Here is a 25,447-nt window from a genome sequence, read left to right as displayed (position 1 = left end):
AGTTTTGGGGTGTCCGTGACACGGACCCGAACATTTTCGTAAAAGTCCGGGTTCGGTGGTCGTCACTTTCTTGGCGCTTTTTGAAAGGCTGCAAAGCAGCCAATCAACAAGCGTCATACTACTTGCCCCAAGAGGCCATCAAAGCCATGCCTACTATTGGCATGGCTGTGATTGGCCAGTGCAGCATGTGACCCAGCCTCTATTTAAGCTGGAGTCACGTAGTGCCGCACGTCACTCTGCTCTGAACAGTGTAGGGAGAGGTTGCAGCTGCGACTGTTAGGGCGAGAATAGGCAGTGATTAACTCCTCCAAAACACTTAAGTCAGTGATCGCTCTACAGCTGTGGATCATTGAACTGCTGCTATTCAATTGCTCACTGTTTTTAGGCTGCCCAGAGCGTTTTTCAGTCACTTTTTTCTGGGGTGATCGGCGGCCATTTTGTGTCTTGTGGTGCGCCAAGCACAAGCTGCCACCAAGTACATTTAACCATCAATAGTGTGGTTATTTTTTGGCTATATCCTACATCAGGGGCAAGCTGTCACCAAGTGCATTTAACCATCAATAGTGTGGTTATTTTTTGGCTATATCCTACATCAGGGGCAAGCTGTCACCAAGTGCATTTAACCATCAATAGTGTGGTTATTTTTTGGCTATATCCTACATCAGGGTCAAGCTGTCACCAAGTGCATTTAACCATCAACAGTGTGGTTATTTTTTGGCTATATCCTACATCAGGGGCAAGCTGTCACCAAGTGCATTTAACCATCAATAGTGTGGTTATTTTTTGGCTATATCCTACATCAGGGTCAAGCTGTCACCAAGTGCATTTAACCATCAATAGTGTGGTTATTTTTTGGCTATATCCTACATCAGGGTCAAGCTGTCACCAAATGCATTTAACCATCAATAGTGTGGTTATTTTTTGGCTATATTCTACATCAGGGGCTTGGCTGTGCTTGCTATTTTATTGAGGGGTGAAATACAATTGCCAAAATAGCAGTACCCTAAATCTGGTGTTTCAGCTGTGGCCAGCCAATTGTAATACTGTCTGCTGTCTGACAAAGGATATATTTTTGTTCAGGGTTGAAATACAATTCCCAACTTAGTAATTTCCTAAATTAGTGGTTTCTGCTGTATCAGGGCTACTTTAAATATATTCATTAAAAGAGTATATTAGATTCAATGTGCTGATAGGGTCATTCTCAATAACTTCACACACACGCTACTGTGCAATTCCAAGTCTAATTCTGTCTGTAAACCTATACCTGTCACCCAGCGCCTAAATAATAGGCCTCAAATTTATATTCATCTAAATCTGTGGTTATTGCTGAGGCTGGTCAAGTTATTTAGTGTCCGTCAAAGCACAGTTTTTGTTCTGGGTTGAAATACAATTCCCAACTTAGCAATTTCCTAAATTAGTGGTTTCTGCTGTATCAGGCCTACTTTAAATCTATCCCTAAAAGGGTATATTAGATTCAAGGTGCTGATAGGGTCATCCACAATAACTTCACACGTTACCGTGCATTTCCAAGTCTAATTCTGTCCGTAAACGTATACCTGTCATCCAGCGCCTAAATACTAGGCCTCAAATTTATATTCAGCTAAATCTGTCGTTACTGCTGTGCCTTTATTAGTGTAATACGGTACCTAAATAGATAGCCAGATAGTGTTAGGTGTCTGTAAAAAAAGGCCTGAATTTGAATTCAATACATTGGGCCAAATAATATTTTTCTTATTGTGGTGAACGGTAACAATGAGGAAAACATCTAATAAGGGACGCGGACATGGTCGTGGTGGTGTTAGTGGACCCTCTGGTGCTGGGAGAGGACGTTGCTGTTCTGCCACAGCCACACGTCCTAGTGTACCAACTACCTCAGGTCCCAGTAGCCGCCAGAATTTACAGCGATATTTGGTGGGGCCCAATGCCGTTCTAAGGATGGTAAGGCCTGAGCAGGTACAGGCATTAGTCAATTGGGAGGCCGACAGTGGATCCAGCACGTTCACATTATTTCCCACCCAGTTTTCTGCAGAAAGCGCACAGATGGCGCCTGAAAACCAAGCCCATCGGTCTGTCACATCACCCCCATGCATATCAGGGAAACTGTCTGAGCCTCAAGTTATGCAGCAGTCTCTTATGTTGTTTGAAGACTCCGCTGGCAGGGTTTCCCAAGGGCATCCACCTAGCCCTTCCCCAGCGGTGGAAGACATAGAATGCACTGACGCACAACCACTTATGTTTCCTGATGATGAGGACATGGGAATACCACCTCAGCACGTCTCTGATGATGACGAAACACAGGTGCCAACTGGTGCGTCTTTCTGTAGTGTGCAGACTGAACAGGAGGTCAGGGATCAAGACTGGGTGGAAGACGATGCAGGGGACGATGAGGTCCTAGACCCCACATGGAATGAAGGTCGTGCCACTGACTTTCACAGTTCGGAGGCAGTGGTGAGACCGAGCCAACAGCTTAGCAAAAGAGGGAGCAGTGGGCAAAAGCAGAACACCCGCCGCCAAGAGACTCCGCCTGCTACTGACCGCCGCCATCTGGGACCGAGCACCCCAAAGGAAGCTTCAAGGAGTTCCCTGGCATGGCACTTCTTCAAACAATGTGCTGACGACAAGACCCGAGTGGTTTGCACGCTGTGCCATCAGAGCCTGAAGCGAGGCATTAACGTTCTGAACCTTAGCACAACCTGCATGACCAGGCACCTGCATGCAAAGCATGAACTGCAGTGGAGTCAACACCTTAAAAACAAGGAAGTCACTCAGGCTCCCCCTGCTACCTCTTCTGCTGCTGCCACCTCGGCCTCTTCTGCTGCTGCCGCCTCGGCCTCTTCCTTCGCCTCTGGAGGAACGTTGGCACCTGCCACCCAGCAAACAGGGGATGTACCACCAACACCACCACCTCCGTCACCAACCAATTATCCGATAAAATCAAGTGTGCACTGCGCAACGCCATCTGTGGCAAGGTCCACCTAACCACAGATACGTGGACCAGTAAGCACGGCAAGGGATGCTATATCTCCCTAACTGCACACTGGGTAAATGTAGTGGCGGCTGGGCCCCAGGCGGAGAGCTGTTTGGCGCACATCCTTCCGCCGCCAAGGATCGCAGGGCAACATTCTTTGCCTCCTGTTGCCTCCTACTCTGCTTCCTCCTCCTCTTCTTTCACCTGCTCATCCAGTCAGCCACACACCTTCACCACCAACTTCAGCACAGCCCGGGGTAAACGTCAGCAGGCCATTCTGAAACTCATATGTTTGGGGGACAGGCCCCACACCGCGGGGTATAGAACAACAGACCGACGAGTGGTTGCTGCCGGTGAGCCTGAAGCCCGGCCTGGTGGTGTGCGATAATGGGCGAAATCTCGTTGCAGCTCTGGGACTAGCCGGTTTAACGCACATCCCTTGCCTGGCGCGTGTGCTGAATTTGGTGGTGCAGAAGTTCATTCACAACTACCCCGACATGTCAGAGCTGCTGCATAAAGTGCGGGCCGTCTGTTCGCGCTTCCGGCGTTCACATCCTGCCACTGCTCGCCTGTCTGCGCTACAGCGTAACTTCGGCCTTCCCACTCACCGCCTCATATGCAACGTACCCACCGGGTGGAACTCCACCTTGCACATGCTGGACAGACTGTGCGAGCAGCAGCAGGCCATAGTGGAGTTTCAGCTGCAGCACGCACGGGTCAGTCGCACTGCGGAACAGCACCACTTCACCACCAATGACTGGGCCTCCATGCGAGACCTGTGTGCCCTGTTGCGCTGTTTCGAGTACTCCACCAACATGGCCAGTGGCGATGACGCCGTTATTAGCGTTACAATACCACTTCTATGTCTCCTTGAGAAAACACTTAGGGCGATGATGGAAGAGGAGGTGGCCCAGGAGGAGGAAGAGGAGGAGGGAGGAAGAGGGGTCATTTTTAGCATCTGGCTTCATGTCAGCAGAGAATCAGTCTTCATGTCATAGCAGAGAATCATGCTTCACGTCACCCAACACTGGAACAGTCCATTGTCAGATATTTAGGCCCCGACACCCAGGCAGAGGAGAGAGGTCCCGTAACAGAGAATCTGGCTTCATGTCAGCAGAGAATCAGTCTTCATGTCATAGCAGAGAATCATGCTTTAAGTCACCCAACACTGGAACAGTTCATTGTCAGATATTTAGGTCCCGGCATCTAGGCAGAGGAGAGAGGTCCCGTAACATAGAATATGGCTTCATGTCAGCAGAGAATCAGTCTTCATGTCATAGCAGAGAATCATGCTTCACGTCACCCAACATTGGAACAGTCCATTTTCATATATTTAGGCCCCGGCACCCAGACAGAGGAGAGGTTCATTCAACTTTGGGTTGCCCCGCAATATAATTGTAAAATGAAAATAAAAATAGGATTGAATGAGGAAGTGCCCTGGAGTACAATAATATATGGTTAAGGGGAGGTAGTTAATGTCTAATCTGCACAAGGGATGGACAGGTCCTGTGGGATCCATGTCTGGTTCATTTTTATGAACGTCAGCTTGTCCACATTGGCTGTAGACAGGAGGCTGCGTTTGTCTGTAATGACGCCCCCTGCCGTGCTGAATACACGTTCAGACAAAACGCTGGCCGCTGGGCAGGCCAGCACCTCCAAGGCATAAAAGGCTAGCTCTGGCCACGTGGACAATTTAGAGACCCAGAAGTTGAATGGGGCCGAACCATCAGTCAGTACGTGGAGGGGTGTGCACACGTACTGACTGATGGTTCGGCCCCATTCAACTTCTGGGTCTCTAAATTGTCCACATGGCCAGAGCTAGCCTTTTATGCCTTGGAGGTTCTGGCCTGCCCGGCGGCCAGCGTTTTGTCTGAACGTGTATTCAGCACGGCAGGGGGCGTCATTACAGACAAACGCAGCCTCCTGTCTACAGCCAATGTGGACAAGCTGACATTCATAAAAATGAACCAGACATGGATCCCACAGGACCTGTCCATCCCTTGTGCAGATTAGACATTAACTACCTCCCCTTAACCATATATTATTGTACTCCAGGGCACTTCCTCATTCAATCCTATTTTTATTTTCATTTTACAATTATATTGCGGGGCAACCAAAAGTTGAATGAACCTCTCCTCTGTCTGGGTGCCGGGGCCTAAATATATGACAATGGACTGTTCCAATGTTGGGTGACGTGAAGCATGATTCTCTGCTATGACATGAAGACTGATTCTCTGCTGACATGAAGCCATATTCTATGTTACGGGACCTCTCTCCTCTGCCTAGATGCCGGGGCCTAAATATCTGACAATGAACTGTTCCAGTGTTGGGTGACTTAATGCATGATTCTCTGCTATGACATGAAGACTGATTCTCTGCTGACATGAAGCCAGATTCTCTGTTACGGGACCTCTCTCCTCTGCCTGGGTGTCGGGGCCTAAATATCTGACAATGGACTGTTCCAGTGTTGGGTGACGTGAAGCATGATTCTCTGCTATGACATGAAGACTGATTCTCTGCTGACATGAAGCCAGATTCTCTGTTACGGGACCTCTCTCCTCTGCCTGGGTGTCGGGGCCTAAATATCTGACAATGGACTGTTCCAGTGTTGGGTGACGTGAAGCATGATTCTCTGCTATGACATGAAGACTGATTCTCTGCTGACATGAAGCCATATTCTCTGTTACGGGACCTCTCTCCTCTGCCTGGGTGCCTGGGCGCCTGGGCCTAAATATCTGACAATGGACTGTTCCAGTGTTGGGTGACGTGAAGCCAGATTCTCTGCTATGGGACCTCTCTCCAATTGATATTGGTTAATTTTTATTTATTTTATTTTTATTCATTTCCCTATCCACATTTGTCTGCAGGGGATTTACCTACATGTTGCTGCCTTTTGCAGCCCTCTAGCCCTTTCCTGGGCTGTTTTACAGCCTTTTTAGTGCCAAAAAATTCGGGTCCCCTTTGACTTCAATGGGGTTCGGGTTCGGGACGAAGTTCGGATTGGGTTCGGATCCCGAACCCGAACATTTCTGGGAAGTTCGGCCGAACTTCTCGAACCCGAACATCCAGGTGTTCGCTCAACTCTATTCATAATGTAAATTGGTGGTGACGGCCACCTCGTGAGTCCACCTGCTGGCCACCGTGGACAGAGACACTAGGGTGGTGGGATAGTCCTTTAAGACTCCATTGATACACACGACCCTACTTTTTGGCTATTATACTCGGCGGGCAGCACCATGGCAGCTCTTACCAAGGACACCAGACTCCCTGAGTACAGTAGAGCCACTGCCTGAGTGTCTCCCACTTCCACCTGGCATAGGTGACTATTGTCTATAGTCTCGGGGGTACCTGTTGCACACAACTTCCTGGCATAGCACGAGTGGCGGTAGCCATAGTTAGTATCCATGGGTTTGTCCCGATGGGGACAGTCGGCCCTTATGTGGCCAGGCTCCTGACACCGCCAGCAGACCATTCGAGCCGGGTCTGCAGGGGGGACATACCGGGCGGGTTTTGCTGGCACCAGCCGCCGGGTCTGGGGTGGAGATTTCCAGGGTTTGACTGCCCCCCCTCCCAAAAGTACCCCCCACTAGATTCCTGGTAGCCTCATAGCGCTCCACCAGGTCGACCATCTCAAGGGCATTGCCAGGAGACACCTGGCCGATCCAGTGCTGGAAAGGGTACGGCAAAGCCTTCCAGGATACATCAGCCAACAGACGGTCCAGCATCGCAGTAGAACTCAGCACGTCAGGCTGCAGCCATTTTTGCAACCGGTGCAATAGATCATAATACTGAGGTCTTGCGGGTTCAGCCGGGTTAAACTCCCACTGCTTTACCCGCTGGGCTCAGATCAACACATTCACCACCAGTCCTGCCAGAATCTCACCCTTTACTGTTGTGTAATCGGCCGCTTGATCATCCGGTAAGTCGAAAAACACCTGCTGGGGTCCGTACGCCAGGAACAGAGCGACAACCTCAGCCCATTGATCTCGGGGTAGTTTCTCCCTCACGGCCACCTTTTCGAACACCGCCAGATAGGTCTTGAAGTCGTCCCAGGGGGTCATCTTAGGGATCGCTGCACAGACCGCTTTTCGGGCATCATTGATGTTCTGGCATGCTCCTGCAGCTTGTAAAGCCATCACATGCTGCAGTAGCAGCTGGTTGGTTTCCTGCTGTTGCTTATTAGCCTCCCCTGCTGCAAGTTAGCCTCCATGAGGGCTTTCACAACAGCTTCCATTTTGTCAAGGGACACGGGTTCTAATCTCGCTGGTTTGATGTAAGACATACAACCGTGCCCGGAAACACCATTTTTTTTCGGCCTGTAGGCCAGCCTCACTGCGCTTGACTGCATCCTCCACCAATTGTGGGGGTTCGCTCTGATTGGCAGGTTAGCGGACGTAGTACAGAGACAACAACAAAGTATTTAAATTAAACAGTTCAGTGTTCATTCACACATTGAGTAAGTGACAAAACAAAAAGTCAGTTTCAAGGAAAACAGTCACCTTGTGATTCTGGTGTTCATTCACACCATGCAGCAAAGAAGAAGTCCTTAGACAAAGCAGAATCCACCGCTTTCACACTAACAAGGTAGCAGGCCTTAATCCAGGCCCAAACTCCCATGTCCCAACACAGAGACTGACAGAGCTCCACTGTCAGAGAGGAGTAATCCACACCACCTGACAGTGCTGCCTGTGTTTTATAGCCCAAAAGCAAGACCCGGCCTGGAACGTGAGGAGTAGTCACCCATCCAGCACTTTGACTAATCCCAGTAAGAGCCGTCTCGGATCAGCTATTACAGCCATACTAAATTGCAATGTGTCAAACAGCAACTGCTGCTAACACATGAAACCGGCTCTTACTTCACCGAGGCCAGGAACCTATCATCCACGATCATCCCTTGAACCCTCCTACAATATATATATATATATATATATATATATATATCTAATGACAGAGAAAGTGTATCCCTTTAGACTGGGAAAAGGAGAGATTGCCCAGGAAAAATTGACTAGCCTTCATATACAACCTTTGGGAACTACTTGGGTTGACTGTAAAGACTGCATTTCATGTGCATAGTTCTTCTGTGGATCACCTGCTGACTGTCTTCAGTAAAGTACAGTCGTTTTGTTATACCAACGCCGGTCTCATCATTATACCACACTACATTTGCACTCGAAAGTGCTGGCATCATGACAACCGGGACCCTGCCTCACACCGTAAAACAGCAACATCAAGGGCACCTCAACAGCCATCAGGCAGAAGACCCCCAGAACCAAAGTGTGGCCAGAAGGGCTGCACCCTTTCTGTCACTGCACACCATCCCAGGGAGCTTCAGGAAACCGTGAGTATGACTACTGCAGTCATCCGGCCATGAACCTTATAGTCAGCCGAAGGAGTAGCAGAAGAAGGGTTGGTGGTAGCAGCAGCTGCAGCAATAGGCCAGAGCTGCCATTTTCATCCTCTAGTTGATAAGAAAATAATGTCTGCACACACATGTAAGCAGTAAAGCTGAAAAATGGGGATTATTCTAAATTCAAGTGGTATTATACCTACTATAAATGGATCAATGGAAGCTCTAAGCGCCATTTAGATCAAACTTGTGTCAGGCCCATCTATCTAGTGTCAAGGTGGCTTCCGCAGACGGGTCCCTATCACTAATATACCGCCTCTCTTGGACTTATACAAGTCCACATTTTCAGGGCAGTGTAGGAACCAACTACAATTATACTTTGCTCAGAAGCCCCAGGCAGATGGGCATTTGCTCAGTCTAAAAGAGGCGCTACCCTCAATAAATCCTACAAGAAAATTTAGACTGGCACATTCTTATTCATAGTCATAGGTGCATATTCATAAAGCAAACATAGCCTCTTTTAGACTGAGCAAACGCCCATCTGCGTTGGTAGATGGGTCTGACACAAGTTTGATCAAAATACCACTTAAATTTAGAATAATCCCTATTTCTCAGCTTTACTGCTTATATGTGTGTGCAGCCATTATTTTTTTTATCAACTATGTTTGCTTTATGGATATGCACCTATAACTATGAATAAGAATGTGCCAGTCTAAATTTTCTTGTTGTCATTTTCATCCTCTAGTCATGATTTGACCAACAATCCAGCTGTACTGGAATGGTTGACTTGCCCTTCAACGTCAGGTGACAACAGATACACAGAGCCAGGAATAGTGGATTAACTTGACACCATGCTTAGTTGGCGTTAGGGTTAAGCGAATAGGGTTCGGATTGCTGTAACCAAAACTAATTATTTTAAAAACTACGTTAAGAATATCGGCTCCATCCTACTGTAAATCATATTGCCTTCGCAAAGGTCTTTCTGAAGCTTAATCAAATATTGCAAGCCTCACTTTGTCTCGCCTCTATCACGTGTCATTTATTCGCATAAATTACTGTATCAGAATACGAAGCTAAACTTGTTAAGGAGGCACAAAGCAGAGTTCGGCTTCACATTTTGATACAGTAATTTATGCGAATAAACAAAGGGACATGTGATAGGTAAGATGAAGTAAGTCTTGCGATATTTGGTGAAACTTTAGAAAGTCCTCCCAGGGTGGAAGTGTGCCTGTGATATAGCAGGGTGGCAGCGAGTCAATGAGACAGCAGGGTGGAAGCATGCCCATGAGACAGCATTGTGGAAGCAGTGGATGATCTGGAGTGGAACACCATTTGCTACTCAGGAGACTACCTGTGACGAACCCACTGGAAGTACACAGGTTCATAAAAGCAGCATCAGGAAAGCATCACGCATAGGTGTAGGGAAAATGATATACTCGGCAGTGTGGGAATTTTTAGTAATTCGCTGGGGGACATTAGCTTGGTAGTATGCTGGATATGTTGGCAGAAGGTGAGGCGTGGCCAGGCTTCTAATGTTGACATGACCGCCCTGCGTCAAGACATGAAGCGTCACCATAAAGTGGCGTAGGAAAACCGTGCCACTCATTTAGTGTTACAGCCTGATGCAGCAACCACTGCATCTCCCATCGGCCTACACCCCCTCTCCAACAGTCAGGGCTCATCAACATTAGAAGAAGGAAGCTGTCATTAATCTGCACCTTTCAGAGAACTGATGGCTTGTGTCCAGCCAAGGTGGAGAGTCTCAAGTCGACATTACTGTACCAGCCCTGCACGTGTACTGTACGTTGAGCAGAAGGTGGGACAGTCCTTGGGCCTCTCAGTGTCTTGTAGAGTTCAAGCCAGCACTGACATATGGAGTTGCACCTATGGTCAAGGACAATATCTGTTCACAGCCCACTGGGTAAATGTGGTTCTGGACCAGGTACACCAGCAACTTGGCCAGCTGATGGCAATGTCGCCTCTACGTTGTAATGCTGGGATTTCTGTGCCAATGTCCTCCTGTGACTCCTCATCCTCCACCTTGTCCTTACCCTCCAGTGTAGACACAGTTCATAGTGGTCCGTCAGCATATTATCACCTATTCAAAGCTAGGCTTTGTCACATGGTTCTGCACCTGGTCAGTCAGGGCGAACAGATCCACTCCAGGGAGGAACTGCTCAGCGTCCTCAATAAAGAAATCGAACACTGGCTGTTTCCTCGCCAACTGGAGATAGGAACCATGGTTACTGAAAATGGGAAGAACATTGCATCTGCACTCCATCAGGGAGGGATAATCCATGCACCCTGTATGGCGCTTGTCTTGACCTGTGATAATGATGCACAGTGATTTGCCAGCTAACCAAAGGGATTAAAAAGCGTGTGTTTGGACTGCCTTCACATCATGTATTAAAAGAAAATAATTTTCTCCACTACTTTATTGGCACTGCCTCCATGTCTTTATTTTGTTCTATTTATTTGGACATAGGTCCTGCAGGGGTGCACACATTATTATTATTTTTTGCTTTACTGAAGGGTGCAGAATGCTTTTCTTTATGTTTAACAGAAGGGATTAGCTATGAATCTTGGTGCACACTGTTACTGTGACTGCTGCTGACGATGTGAATTTTGGTGCACTGCCCAGTTAAGTCCATGGTGATAAATTAGACCTGATGCTTTTATTGACCTGTAATACTAACACACAGTAATTCAAAAGCTAACAGAAGGGATTAGCTATGAATCTTGGTGCACTGCACAGTGATGTAGACAGCAATAAATAGTAACTGCCTATAATACTGACGGCACAGCACCTACAGAATGGATTAAATGGGTATTACCATCACAGACAATGGCGGCATATTGCTAGGATATGCCCCCATTGTCTTATACTTGCGGGTCCCACCTCTAGTACCCGCACCTACAATGAGAACAGAGCAGGGAAATTAACGGAACACTGCTCATGCGCAGCCACCCTCCATTCATTTCTATGGGGCCACCGAACCTTGATGGTAGGAATGTTCATACGCAGGAACCTGAGACCAATCTCACCTTATCAGGGCCCTGCAGATAGTGTTAGAACACGGATGGCCTATTCCTACCCAGATGAAGGAATAGGAGACCCCATCAGGCCTAATGTCAGGAGGTAAGGGAAAACAAAAAACAACAAAAAAGATACACTTAACTTCCAGAAGTATGCGGACAAGCAGGAACTCAGAGAGAACCAACACCAGGACCTCCACAAGCAAGAAGCTATCAACCGCATAGCATGATGGGTGAGGCAAGACAAAATAGAGGAGTAGGTAGGACCACTTAAGCTACACCTGAGACAAGAGGTGTGGCCATCCCCAGCAACAATACAGAAAGGTGAGACCAAAGAGCCTTTCAATCACGTGCAGCAAGTCTCCTCGATCTTATAGTCCCTGTCACATGCAGGACCGTGACACTCAGCTATTTCCACCTGCCCTATAGAAATGAATGTGCGGTGTGCTCCCATTTACTTCTGCAGCACTTGGTGGTGGATGGACCCTGGGAAATCCGGGGTCCTCAAGCCACAGCTCTGCCCCAGCCATTCTTGTTGTAGGTGCAGGTCCCAGAGGTGGGACCCACACCTATCAGACAATGGGGGCATATCTTAGTGATATGCCCCAATTGTCTGTGATGGTAATACCCCTTTAAGTATGAAAATGGATGCACTAGAATGTAATCCACACAGTGAAACACACCCCCTACACTCTCCCTGCATTCTCCCTGCATGTTGAGTTTCAAGCCTTCAAACTGAGATTGGGCCACCAAGTGGGATGAATATGATTAGGCAGAAGAGCCCAGGTATACCAGATTCATCAAATCAAATGTTTCAAAACATTGCTCATCTCTAGTTGTGACAACTATGCACAAAACAAATCCCTATAGATACATTATATGCATGCATACATTATTTTACATGCATACATTCTTTTTACAACATTATATGTTCTAATTCAATATTGCAGTAGGTTGTATTTTTTCCCCAATTTTAGTCTATATTAAAATAAGTGCTGACTGTGACCAAAAGGCTAATTATTCAAGCTCTTGAAGATGGAGAACATGGAATGCACTAGAGAGGTAATTTAATAAGGTTATTTTGAGGATATAATGTAGTATGTTTCATATCTGATTACAAAGAGTGCTACAAATCTCCAGAAAATTGGCCATGCAATTTAATTTTTATTGAAAATATTCTGCAGCTTGAAGATAATGAGAAAGGGAATTGACCAATCATAGAAGTCTTGATTATTAAATGACTGTATATAGAATTACTGAGAGACATACAATGTAAAAAAATGCCCATGAATGTACCACAAAATGCTACCTGAGCTGGCAATCTACAACACTTCCATATTCCCCAGTACTGTATAGGGAATGTATTCACATTAGTCCATGTCCCATATGAGACTCACTGTCTAATTTCTTTATCTTGATTGTGGAATAAAATTAAAATATTTATTGGGGATTCATAAGAACATATAAAAGTATTGCATAGGGTCAGATTCAACCTTAGTGCAGTAACAATTTTACTCTTAATGAGGGAAGAAGTGACACTGGAAAGCTGAGTTGCTAACAGATTGGAGACAGTTATCAGTTCTGAGTTTAGTAATGAAACAGGACAAACACTAATGGGTTTATCAGTTTTTTTTTTCTGGTTTAGACAGTGTCACAATAATTGCCTGAAGCATTTCTTTTAAGGGATTTCCAGTTTCTATAACCGAGAAAAAATCTTTAATAAATGAGAGGCTAATATATGACTAAAAGATTTAAAATATTCATTTCTAACGCCAGTAGAGTCAGGGGATTTATTTTTCTTTGATGATTTAGCAGTCATAGAAACCTCTCAGTACGAGGGGTTTGGTGAGATAGTTTGGAACAAAGATCTGTGTCCATTGTTTCTGATGTGGCCTTTTCCATGTACAAATTGTATAACGAGGAGTCATAGAAATTAATAGTCAGGATGTCTTTTGTATTATACATGTTATTATAATTAGTAGCGTAATTATAAAGTGTTTGTCGTTTATGTGCCATGGAGTTAATTTCACTGGCTAAACTTCTTTGTTTTTGTTGTAGAGGTGGGGTTCTGTGGGTAACGGGAAATAAATCCCAAATCAGAGTTATTAGATGGAGTTAGTGATTTATTGTACAAAACAATATAAGTCCAGAGTGACACTTTAGTCAAGAAGGATGATATGGGCCACCTATCCACCGATCTGTATATCAAACTGACAGACAAGAATGACCTCTTACATTACATGAATTGTTACTCACTCAATATGAAAAATTCCCTACCAAGGTCTCAATTCACACTTATTCAACTTATAGTCTCAGATCCCATATCCAAGCAAGCTAAACTTTATAAGATGAGTGAAAAATTTAGAGAGAGAGAGAGATGATACCCACCCAAACTACTATCAAAGGAACTTACAAAAGTGTCAAATCAAAATATTCCTACTAACTGTCCAACAATAACAAACCGCATTCCTTTTAAACACACTTATCACTCAATAGCACCTATGTTACAGCAAACCATTAGGAAACACTGGTCCTCTTTACATGGAAATTATCCAGAGATTAAGGAATTTAGTGAACCTGACCTCATGTGCCTCAAAAGATCCAAGAACATCAGAGGCTCTCATTAGAGCGGATATTGGGAACCAAACTAATATACCCAGACAAAAGTTTCTCAATACTAGGAAGAAAAGAATATTCCCATGCCTAAACTGTGCAAGCTACATAAATGTAATCCATAGTGTTGATCGAGCACCGTAGTGCTCGTGGGCTCGGGCCGAACACATTGGGATACTCGGGTGTTCGACACTCGAGTATAATGGAAGACAATGGGAGAACCCGAGCATCAAACCAGGTATCCCCTGTTCTAAAGAGGGAGGGTGCCTGGTTCATAGGAAAATGTCAGACGTTGATAGAAACACCACCAAAATGGTTCTGGAACAGCATGGGGAGGATGTCTGGATGCATCTTGTACTCACAGGTCACTGCTGGGAATGAAGTTGTCCGAATAGTATGCCACTTTTACAGACTGACAATAATACGCACAAAACCGAATAAAAAAAAATCGATTTTAGAAGAAAAATTGCTAGAAAATATTCTTTCCTTTATATTTACTTGTATATAAAGTGCAGGTGCTGCCAAAAATTACAAGGAAGAGTCACTCCAATACACCCTTTGTTACACATAAAGGACGGCAACATATACATCCTTGAAAAATTATGGTTTATGGCCTGCTGGTGACCCTCAAAAACATTTGGAGCAAGGGCCTGCTGATCTGACCATCTAAAACATTATGGGTGAGGGCCTGCTGCCGCTTTGGTGACTCTAGATAACCTGGGGACGATCGCACGTCCCCTCACGGCGACGATCCAATCGGATGTCTGCCCTATCAAATTTCTATGTTATTTTCAGCCCAAACCATGTAGCCATGGGTAACGGGGGAATCATTGTTCGATTACGGAGAGGGAGCCTGTGAAACAGCTATGGCTACCACATCCAAGCAAGGCAGTATGCGGGCAAATGACCTATTAGGTATAATTAGGTGAGGGCATGCAGGTGAGCTGACTCTGTAAAAGATTTTAGGTGTGGGCCTGCAGGTGAGCTTACCCTGTAAAAGATTTTAGGTGCGGGCCTGCAGGTGAGCTAGCCCTATAAAAGATTTTAGGTGTGGGCCTGCTGGTGAGCTGACCCTGTAAAAGATTGCAGGTGAAGGCCGTCTAGTGAGCTGACCCTATAAAAAAATTGTATGTGAGGGCCTATTGGTGAGCTGACCCTGTAAAAGATTTTAGATGTGGGCCTGCTGGTAAGCTGACCCTGTAAAAGATTTTAGGTGCTGGCCTGCTGGTGAGCTGACCCTCTAAAACATTTTATGCGAGGGGCTTCAGGTGTGCTGACGTAAAAGATTTGAGGTGCGGACCTGCTGGTGAACTGACCCTGTAAAAGATTTGAGGTTCGGGCCTGCTGGTGAGCTGAACCTGTAAAAAATTGTAAGTGAAGGCATGCTGGTGAGCTGACCCTCTAAAAAATTATATGCGAGGTCTGCAGCTGAGCTGACCCCCCTAAGAAAATTATATGCGAGGGCCTGTAGCTGAGCTGACCCTGTAAAACATTATATGCGAAGGGCATATATGTGAGGGCATTATATTTGACGAATAAGCATGTTGATATGATGGAAGAGGAGGAGGAGGATGAGAAAAGGAAGATTCAACCATATAACCTTGTTTGTGGTAGAAGGGGTTCATGGGAATACAGTGAATTCAGTACATTATAAACAACACATTTAAAGTGCCTTTATGTTCAGTCGCTTTCCTCTGTTGGATTCGAGAAGTTATGGTCAATCCAGGCTTTGTTCATTTTTATAAAAGTCAACCTGTCAGCATTTTCAGTTGACAGGAGGATACTCTTATGTGTTATAATACCACCAGCAGTAATATTTACCCGCTCAGACAAAACGCTGGCGGAAGGGCAGGCCAGCACCTTCAAGGTGAATTTTGTGCCACTCGTCCAGCTTGGACAGCCAGTAGTTGTAAGGCACTGAGGGATCATTGAGGACGCTGACACGGTCTGCTATGTACTTCTTCACCCTCTTTAAAAAAAATTCCCTCCTTGTGACACTAGGCCGCGCATCAGGGTGAGGGTGCTGGCGGGGTGTCGTGAAACTGTCCCAGGCTTTGGAGATAGAGATGGCCATGTGGTTCGCCCCGGCGGACGTTTCACTGCGAACTTTGCGTGATCGAGATTCGCCATATTATTTCACATTGTGAAGAACTTTGACCCATGACACATCCATCAGATGGTAGTGATGTCCAAAACTATTCGCCGGCGAATAGTTCCCGGCGAACATAGCTTGTTCGCGTTCGCCGCTGCGGGCGAACATCTGCAATGTTCGGTCCGCCCCCTATACATCATCATTGAGTAAACTTTGACCATGTACCTCACAGTCAGCAGACACATTCCAGCCAATCAGCAGCAGACCCTCCCTACCAGACCCTCCCACCTCCTGGACAGCATCCATTTTATAATTATTCGGAAACTGCATTCACAGTGAAAGGAGGGAGGTGTAGCTGCTGCTGATTCAATAGGGAAAGCGTTAGCTAGGGCATTGTTCTATGTCCACAGACTCATCTGCTGTGAGGACAGCGTCCTGACAGCACCCCAAATAGCCCTTTTCAGGGCTGGTACATCAGTGTCCTTTTTATATATATATATATATATATATATATATATTGCAGTTGCCTGGCTGCCCGTGTGTGAGAGGCTGCAGGCTCAGTCACAGACAGCACTGTGTGCACAGTGCACACCATTCATACAGGGTGTGACAGAAAATACCTCGCAGATAAAAAAATAATTATATTTAATATTTTTCTGTAACATAATCACATTTGCAAGCCCGTGTGTGTCAGCCCCACATATACTGTATACTGCTAGTGGCTAGGCCTGCACTCATACCATTACAGGGTGTCACTCAAATACCTTGCAGGAAAAAAAAATTCTATTGAAAATTTTTCTGTGATCTAATCACATTTGCAAGCCCGTGTGTGTCAGGCCCACACATACTGTATTGTGCCCACTGGCTAGTGGCTATGCCTGCACTCATACCGTTACAGGGTGTCATTCACTCAAATACCTTGCAGAAAAAAAAGAATTATATTTAAAAAATTTCTGTGATCTAATCACATTTGCAAGCCCGTGTGTGTCAGGCCCACACAGACTGTACTGTGCCCACTGCCCACCACTTATAGAGGGTGGCACAGTACCTTGCACGCATAGTAACACTTATCTAATAAAAAATTACAGGCAGAGGCAGGCCACGCCGCAAGGGCCTTCGTGTTTGTGGTGCTGTGATTTCCACTGGCCCTGGAATAATGCCCAGTGTTCAGAGGCCACATACCCTGAACCCCAAAAATTCGGAGAAAATAGTTGACTGGCTTACACAGGACACCCAATCTTCAACAGCTTCCGCTAAGAACCTTGACGCACCATCCTCCTCCAGCTTAGCTTTGGTCACATGCTCTCAAGTTACCACTCTCCCCCCGCCGCCACCACCACCACTACCACCACAGCCAGCACAGCCGCTTCACTTGATCCCTCAGAGGAGTTATTTACACATTAGTTGGATGAAATTAGTGATGCGCAACCATTATTACCAGGGGATGTAGATAACAGGGATATGTCTCAGTCAGGCAGCATTACACACATGGACGTATAGTGTGATGATGATGATGTTGTACCCTCTGCTGCTTCCTTTGCTGAGGTGTCAGATACAAGTGAAGTGGTTGATGATGACGATGTGTCCATGGATGTGTCCGGGGAGGTCGTTGCAAGGAACTAGTGGCACAGTCAGACAGCATGTATCGGCACCCGGGGTCAGCCAGACAGCACGCCAATCAACGCATGCTGTTGCCACCTCCAGAATGCCGTCATTGCAAAGCTCAGCAGTGTGGCACTTTTTTTGTGTGTCTGCCTCTGACAACACGATGCCATTTGCAACCTGTGCCAAAAGAAACTGAGTCGTGGGAAATCCAACACCCACCTAGGTACAACTGCTTTGCGAAGGCACATGATCGCACATCACAAACGCCTATGGGATCAACACATGATGACGAGTAGATGCAGCACACAAGCTCAAAGCCACCATCCTCCTCCTGGTCCAGCATCTTCAGCCATGTCAACCACTGCTGTCCTCCTTGCCCCCTCTCAACCACCCGCCACTCCGACTCTCACCTTGAGCAGTTCCATCACATTTGCCCACAGTTAGGTGTCTGTAAAGGAAATGTTTGAGCGTAAGAAGCCAATGTCACAGAGTCACCCACTTGCCCGGCATCTGACAGCTGGCTTGACGTAACTCTTAGCCCGCCAGCTGTTACCATACCAGCTGGTGGAGTCTGAGGCCTTCAAAAAATTTGTCGCTATTGGGACACCACAGTGGAAGGTACCCGGACAATTTTTTTTTTCTAATAAGGGAATCCCAAACCTCTACTCAGTGATTGAAAAGGAAGTCATGGCATCTCTGGCATACAGTGTTGGGGCAAGGGTCCATCTGACCACTGATACCTGGTCTGCAAAGCACGGTCAGGGCAGGTATATCTCCTACACTGCGCATTGGGTCAACCTGCTGATGGCTGCCAAGCATGAAATGCGTGGCTCTGCAGCGGAGTTGGTGACACCGCCATGACTAGCAGGCAGGCCTACTGCCACCTCCTCTACTCCTCCTACTCCATCCTCTTCCATAACCTCCTCGGCTGAGTCCTCTTCTGCTGCGGCGTCTGGCTGCACATTAACTGAATCCCCCCAGCTCCCCAGGGGCTATTCCATATGACGGATATGACAGTGTCACGCTGTCTTGGGGTTGACTTGCCTGAAAGCAGAGAGCCACATTGGACCAGCACTCCTGTCCGCCCTGAATGCACAGATGGATCAGTGGCTGACCCCGCACCAACTGGAGATCGGCAAAGTGGTGTGTGACAATGGAAGCAATTTGTTGGCGGCATTGAATTTGGGCAAGTTGTCACATGTGCGTGCATGGCACATGTGTTGAATCTCATCATACAACGCTTTGTGTCTAAGTACCCAGGCTTACAGGACGTCATCAAGCAGGCCAGGAAGGTGGGTGGCCATTTCAGGCGTTCCTACACGGCCATGGCGCACTTTTCAGACATTCAGCGCCGAAAAAACATGCCAGTGAGGCGCTTGATTTGCGACAGCCCGACACGTTGGAATTCAACACTCCTATTGTTTGACCGCCTGCTCCAACAAGAAAAAGCCATCAACGAGTATTTGTATGACCGGGGTGCTAGGACAGCCTCTGCGGAGCTGGGAATTGTTTTGCCACGTTACTGGACGCTCATGCGCAATGCCTGTAGGCTCATGCGTCCTTTTGAGGAGGTGACAAACCTAGTCAGTCACACCGAAGGCACCATCAGCGACCTCATCCCATTTGTTTTCTTCCAGGAGCGTGCCCTGCAAAGAGTGCTGGATCAGGCTGTAGATGAGCGTGAAAAGGAAGAGGAAGAGTTGTGGTCACCATCACCACCAGAAACAGCCATGTCATCATTGCTTGCCAGACCTGCAGCAACGCTGCAAGAGGAGTATGAGGAAGAGGAGTCAGAGGAGGAATGTGACTTTGAGGAGGAGGAAGACCAACCACAGCAGACATCCCAGGGTGCTTGTTGTTGTCACCTATCTGGGACCTGTGGTGTTGTACGTGGCTGGGGGGGAAGAACAGACCGTCAATGACATCAGTGAGGAGGAGGAACGGGAAATGAGTAGCTCAGCATCCAACCTTGTTCAAATGGGGTCTTTCATGCTGTCATGTCTGTTGAGGGACCCTCGTATAAAAAGGATGAAGGAGAATGACCTGCACTGGGTGGCCACGCTACTAGACCCCCGGTATAAGCAGAAAGTGGCAAAATGTTACCAAATTACTGGAAGTCAGAAAGGATACAGCAGTTCAAAACCAAACAAAAAAAATATGCTTTACACAGCTTATATGGGGGGTGTCACAGCACAACGGGAATCTAACTGGGGAAGAGGTGAAAATAATCCTCCTCCTACCACGACCACAGCGGCAAGGACAGGACGCTTTACAGATTTGTTGTTGATGGAGGACATGCAGAGCTTTTTCAGTCCTACACATCGCCACAGCCCTTTGGGATCCAGCCTTAGAGAACGACTCGACCGACAGGTGGCAGACTACCTCGCCTTAACTGCAGATATCAACACTCTGAGGAGCGATGAACCCCTTGACTACTGGGTGCGCAGGCTTGACCTGTGGCCTGAGCTATCCCAGTTTGCGATAGAACTTCTGGCCTGCCCTGCTTCAAGTGTCCTGTCAGAAAGGACCTTCAGTGCAGCAGGAAGGATTGTCACTGACAAAAGAAGTCGCTTCGGTCAAAAAAGTGTTGATTACCTCACCTTCATTAAGATGAATGTCCGAAGGGACTGACAGTAGGGGATACGTTTATCTAACAAAAGGCCTGATGACATGCCTTGGCCTCAAAATGGTCCCCACGCTGCTGTATTTAATGTCTGCATACCGGATGACTTTCGTGAATTCTCCGCCACCAGGGTTCAAGCCGCAATGTTTTAGTCAACTTTCTGCCTTGAAAACATCAATTTTTCTGGCCGCTGCTACAACAGCGGCTGCAACAATAACATTGTTTTTCGGGCGTGTGTACATGCCTAATTTTTCTGGCCTCTGTTGCTGCACTGTGGCTGCAAAAACCAAACAAAAAAAAATGGCACATACAAGTGTCAATTCCCCTTTCGTGATCATTACCTTGTTGTGGTGAAGGGGCTTGCGTATCACAATGAAGCGATCATCATCTCTATGAGTGTGTTGGCAATGTTGCCACACCCCAGATGATAAGGCTGTTGCTTCATTATGATCAGACCAAAAGCAATCGGGGCGGCTGGATGTTTTTTCATAGAAAAAAATTAAATTATTTTTTTTTTTTTAAAGTTGTATGGGTGGGTTTTTAATACATAAAATAAAAAAAAAATCATAATAAAGTCTCTTAATAGTTTATTAGAAATAATGCAGACAATTTAAAAAATCCCCATCAATTCCCCAAAAAATCAAGTACAAAGCTCAGAACTAAATTATTCCAGGATGTCGTAATGGTTTGTTAATTCGACAATGGTTAATCAATTCGACACACGTCCCCGGATAGGGGACGTAACAGGGATTAAACTGATAGGAATAGTACTAGTTACGACACCACTCATATAGGACGTAACAGGGATTAAACTGATGAGAATAGTACTACAGAAAATAGCACTCATATCGGGTGTGACAGCGCAGACGCAGCGACCGTGGCATGGATTCAAACAAAGGGGAGGGAGACAGCGTTTTTTTAACCATCTCCCCGTTCGAAAAATCAATTTAATAAATGGACCCCAGATTAGGGATGTCACATAACAGGGATTAAACTGATGAGAATAGTACTACAGAAAATAGCACTCATATCGGGTGTGACAGTAAATTGCACGGCGCAGACGCAGTGACCGTGGCATGGATTCAAACAAAGGGGAGGGAGCCAGCAATTTTTTAACCATCTCCCCGTTCGAAAAATATGTGCTGTCCACAACCACATTTACGGATCCACATCCACATTTGTGGATCCGCACTTCCGCATTCATTTCCGCTTCCGTTTCCGCCAAAAGATAGAACATGTCCTATTCTTGTCCCCAATTGCAGACAAGATTAGGCATTTTCTATTATAGTGCCGGTGATGTGCGGTCCACAAATTGCTGAATGCACATTGCCGGTGTCCGTGTTTTGCGGATCCGCAAAAGACTTATGGACGTGTGAACGGACCCTCATAGTAACATTAATAAAGGTTAAGTTTTATCTTTATGTATATTCTAATGGATTGCCTTCCTTGTACAATGTTATAATATACTTTTTATGTTAGAAAGTATATTATAGTACATTTGTTTTGTGCGTCAGTTGTGTGAGGTTCTGCTGCGATACTGCAGGTATATAGAGGGACAAGTGTTATTGGAGCAAATAATTTCTACTGGTGTGAAATATCATTCGCCCCCCCCCCCCCAAAAAAAACTGATTGAAGTGGGGTGTTATATACCAATATACTTTCTTTATAGTGCATTTGGGTACTGTATAGTGCATTTGCGCAAGCGTGTACGCGAAAATTTTATTGCCGATATTTCGCATTCAAAAAAATTATGAATGGAGATCGCAAATTCGAATAATACATCTGGTATGTCACTGTCCATGTTGTGGGACTATTTGTGCACTTCTAGTAATTATTTCTTGGCTGAAAATATGAGCTGAAGGTTTTTCAGGTTCACCTGCCATTAAAATGAATTGGACCCGCCGTAAACTTGCGGTTCGTTAACATTTGATCGTGTTCGGGAGATCCATCACTATTTGGAGAGTGTTGCCTTGCCTCTGTTGGAACTGCTGTGTGTTCCCATTGTCTTCCCTCCTTGGTAGGCCAAGGAACTACAGACTCTGCCGCCAGCGCTGTCAAATGGAAATTTTTGTAGCAATATTTCAACAATGATCTTCTGGTATTGCACCGTTTTGCTCATCCTCTACACCAAAAGAATGAGAGATGAGAAGTTCTCTTTGTTGCGGGGGTCGAGAAGGGTGAACAACCAGTAATCCGTGTTGTCTAAAATGGGTATAATGTGCGGGTCGCTGGAAGGGCAGCCTAACATGAAGTCAGCCATGTGTGCCAGAGTATCAACAGGCAAGACTTTGCTGTCGTCATCAGGAGGATTACTCTCAATCTCCTCATTCTCTTTCTCCTCTTCTGCCCACCCATGCTGAACAGATGGAATTAAACTTCCATGGGTACTACCCTCTGTAGCGGAGGCAACTGTCTCCTACTCCTCCTCCTCCTTTTCATCATCCAATTCGCGCTGAGGAGACGAACTGAGGGTGGTCTGGCTATGACCCTGTGTAATGTCTTCCCCCATTTTCACCTCTTCCACATGCAAAGCGCCGTCCTTAATTGTGAGCAGCGAGCGTTTGAGTAGACACAGAAGTGGGATGGTTACGCTGATAATAGCGTTATCGCCGTTCACCATCTGTGTTGATTCCTGAAAGTTGCATAAAACCCTGATCGACGTAGGGCCTTCAATCCTTGGTGTCAGTAGCACCTGTGCCATTCCATGGTACGACTTGCTCCCAGCCTACACAATGTTCATCCAGTGTGCCGTGAGGGAAATGGGGACTGCGTAACGCCAGACGGCTGCCGACATCAGGCTGTTGAAGGCCTCAGTTTCCACAAGCCTAAATGGCAACATTTCTAGGGCCAGTAATTTGGAAAGCTGCACATTTAGTGCTATGGCCTGTGGGTGGGTGGCTAGGTATTTGCGCTTGCGGTCAAATGCCTGGGGTAAGGACGTTTGTACGCTGCACTGGGACACAGAAGTGGATGTGGTCGCTGATGGTGCTTTTGAAGGTCCAGGTGCAGGGACGGGAGGCATCCGGGTCTGCGTATTGGACAGGGGATTGGCTAGCACGTAACACAGGGGAAGAGGAGGCAGTGGTGTGACCCACAGACACAGACTGTGGACCTAGGCACTCAGCTCACCTATTACGGTGTTTTGATGCCATGTGGCGAATCATGCTGGTGGTGGTAAGGTTGCTAGTGTTCACGCCTGGCTCATTTTTGTATGGCTCAGGTTGCAAACTACTATTCTTTAGTCGTCCGCACTTTCCTAAAAAAAGCGCCATATTGCGGAACATCTACCCCTCGGCAAGAAAGATTTCTGCAAGGGGTTGCTCCATGGGACAGTTGCGGGCTTGTGTGGTGTTGCCCGCCTTCTCCCTTTTGCCACCCCACTGCCTCTTCCAGCCTGTTGCAGTGCTGCAGACCCCCCCACCCCTCTGTACTGCTGTCCTCCTTCGCAGGTTGGGTCAGTGACCTCATTGTGCCCTCATCTTCCACTTCCTCACTCTGATAATCCTGCTGATTTGTTGACCTAACCACAAGCTCATTGATTGCCAACTGTGTCTCTTCCTCAACCTCTTGGGACAGTAATTGTGGTTGACTCATTGGCAACTGTGTCTTATCATCATCCACCTCATTAAACACGAATTGCCGTTCCCCACTGTCATGTTCTTGTGACTGTGGATGTTCAAGAGGTTGGGAATCAGGACACAAGATCTCATGTCCCTCTTCAAGCGTGCTTGGCGAGAGGGTGAAATCAAGTAATGGCGATGAAAAGAGGTTATATCCTCTGAGTGCACCGTCAGCATCACGGCCACTTCCCCGTCCCTTACTGCTCGTCTTCTTAATTTTAAATGTGATAAATGCTTGAAATCATGTCATAAGTACAGTAGTGTAGGATTTGGAAGTGTATATGCAAATAAATTTGTAATGTCACAGTTCGCAGTGTCTATAGAAAACGTGTACTGGATGTGACTGATATTTTATGGATGCACACACTTTTAACAGGAGATGTGGCGCAGATTATTTTACTGTCCGCAGGGGACGCCGTCTATAGAAAAAGTACACTGGATGTCACTGAAATGTTAGTGATGTGCACACTTTAAACAGGAGATGTGGTGCGGATAATTTAACTGGCCGCAGCGCATACTGTCTACGGAAAAAGTGCACTGGATGGGCCTGAATGACAAAATGACTTAGGAGTATTTTTGTAAGTAGATGTACTCAGCTGATAACTACCACTTATGTGTTCTTTTCTTTCTTATATAGGCCAATTTGCATATAGCTTATTGGCAGAGCACCACCTTATATGGGATACAAGTACCCAATCCACAATAGAAGCAGATTTTATAAGGCTACTTTCACATTTGCGTTCGGGGCTCCGCTTGTGAGTTCAGTTTAAAGGCTCTCACAAGCGGCCCTGAACGCATCCGTCCAGTCTTAATGCATTCTGAGTGGATGCGGATCCGCTCAGAATGCATCAATCTGGCACCGTTTGGGCTCCGCTCAGCAGGCGGACACCTGAACGCTGCTTGCAGCGTTTGGGTGTCCGCCTGGCCGTGCGGAGGCAAACGGATCCATCCAGACTTACAAATTAAGTCAATGGGGGCGGATCCGTTTGAATTTGACACAATATGGCTCAGTTTTCAAACGGATCCGTCCTCCATTGACTTTTAATGTACAGTCTGGACGGATCCGTCTGTGGCTACTTTCACGCTTAGAATTTTTTTTTACAATATAATGCAGATGGATCCGTTCTGAACGGATACATCGTCCTCATTATATGAGCGGATCCATCTCAGACGGATCCGCTCTGAACGCAAATGTGAAAGTAGCCTTAGGCCTCTTTCACACTTGCGTTGTCCGGATCCGACGTGTACTCCACCTGCCGGAATTACACGCCGGATCCGGAAAAACGCTAGTGTACTGAAAGCATTTGAAGACGGAGCCGTCTTCAAAATGCTTTCAGTGTTACTATGGCAGCCAGGACTCTATTAAAGTCCTGGTTGCCATAGTAGGAGCGGGGAGCGGGGGAGCGGCATACTTACAGTCCGTGCGGCTCCCAGGGCGCTCCAGAATGACGTCAGAGCACCCCATGCGCATGGATGACGTGCCATGCGATCACGTGATCCATGCGCTTAAACTGGGACTCCGATCGGAACTCTCCGCTGCCAC

The sequence above is a fragment of the Bufo gargarizans genome, chromosome 4, assembly GCF_014858855.1.
Source record: "Bufo gargarizans isolate SCDJY-AF-19 chromosome 4, ASM1485885v1, whole genome shotgun sequence".
NCBI classification, from domain to species: Eukaryota; Metazoa; Chordata; class Amphibia; order Anura; family Bufonidae; genus Bufo; species Bufo gargarizans.
The sequence above is the reverse complement of the archived record's forward strand: the minus strand, read 5'-3'. Positions refer to the sequence as shown.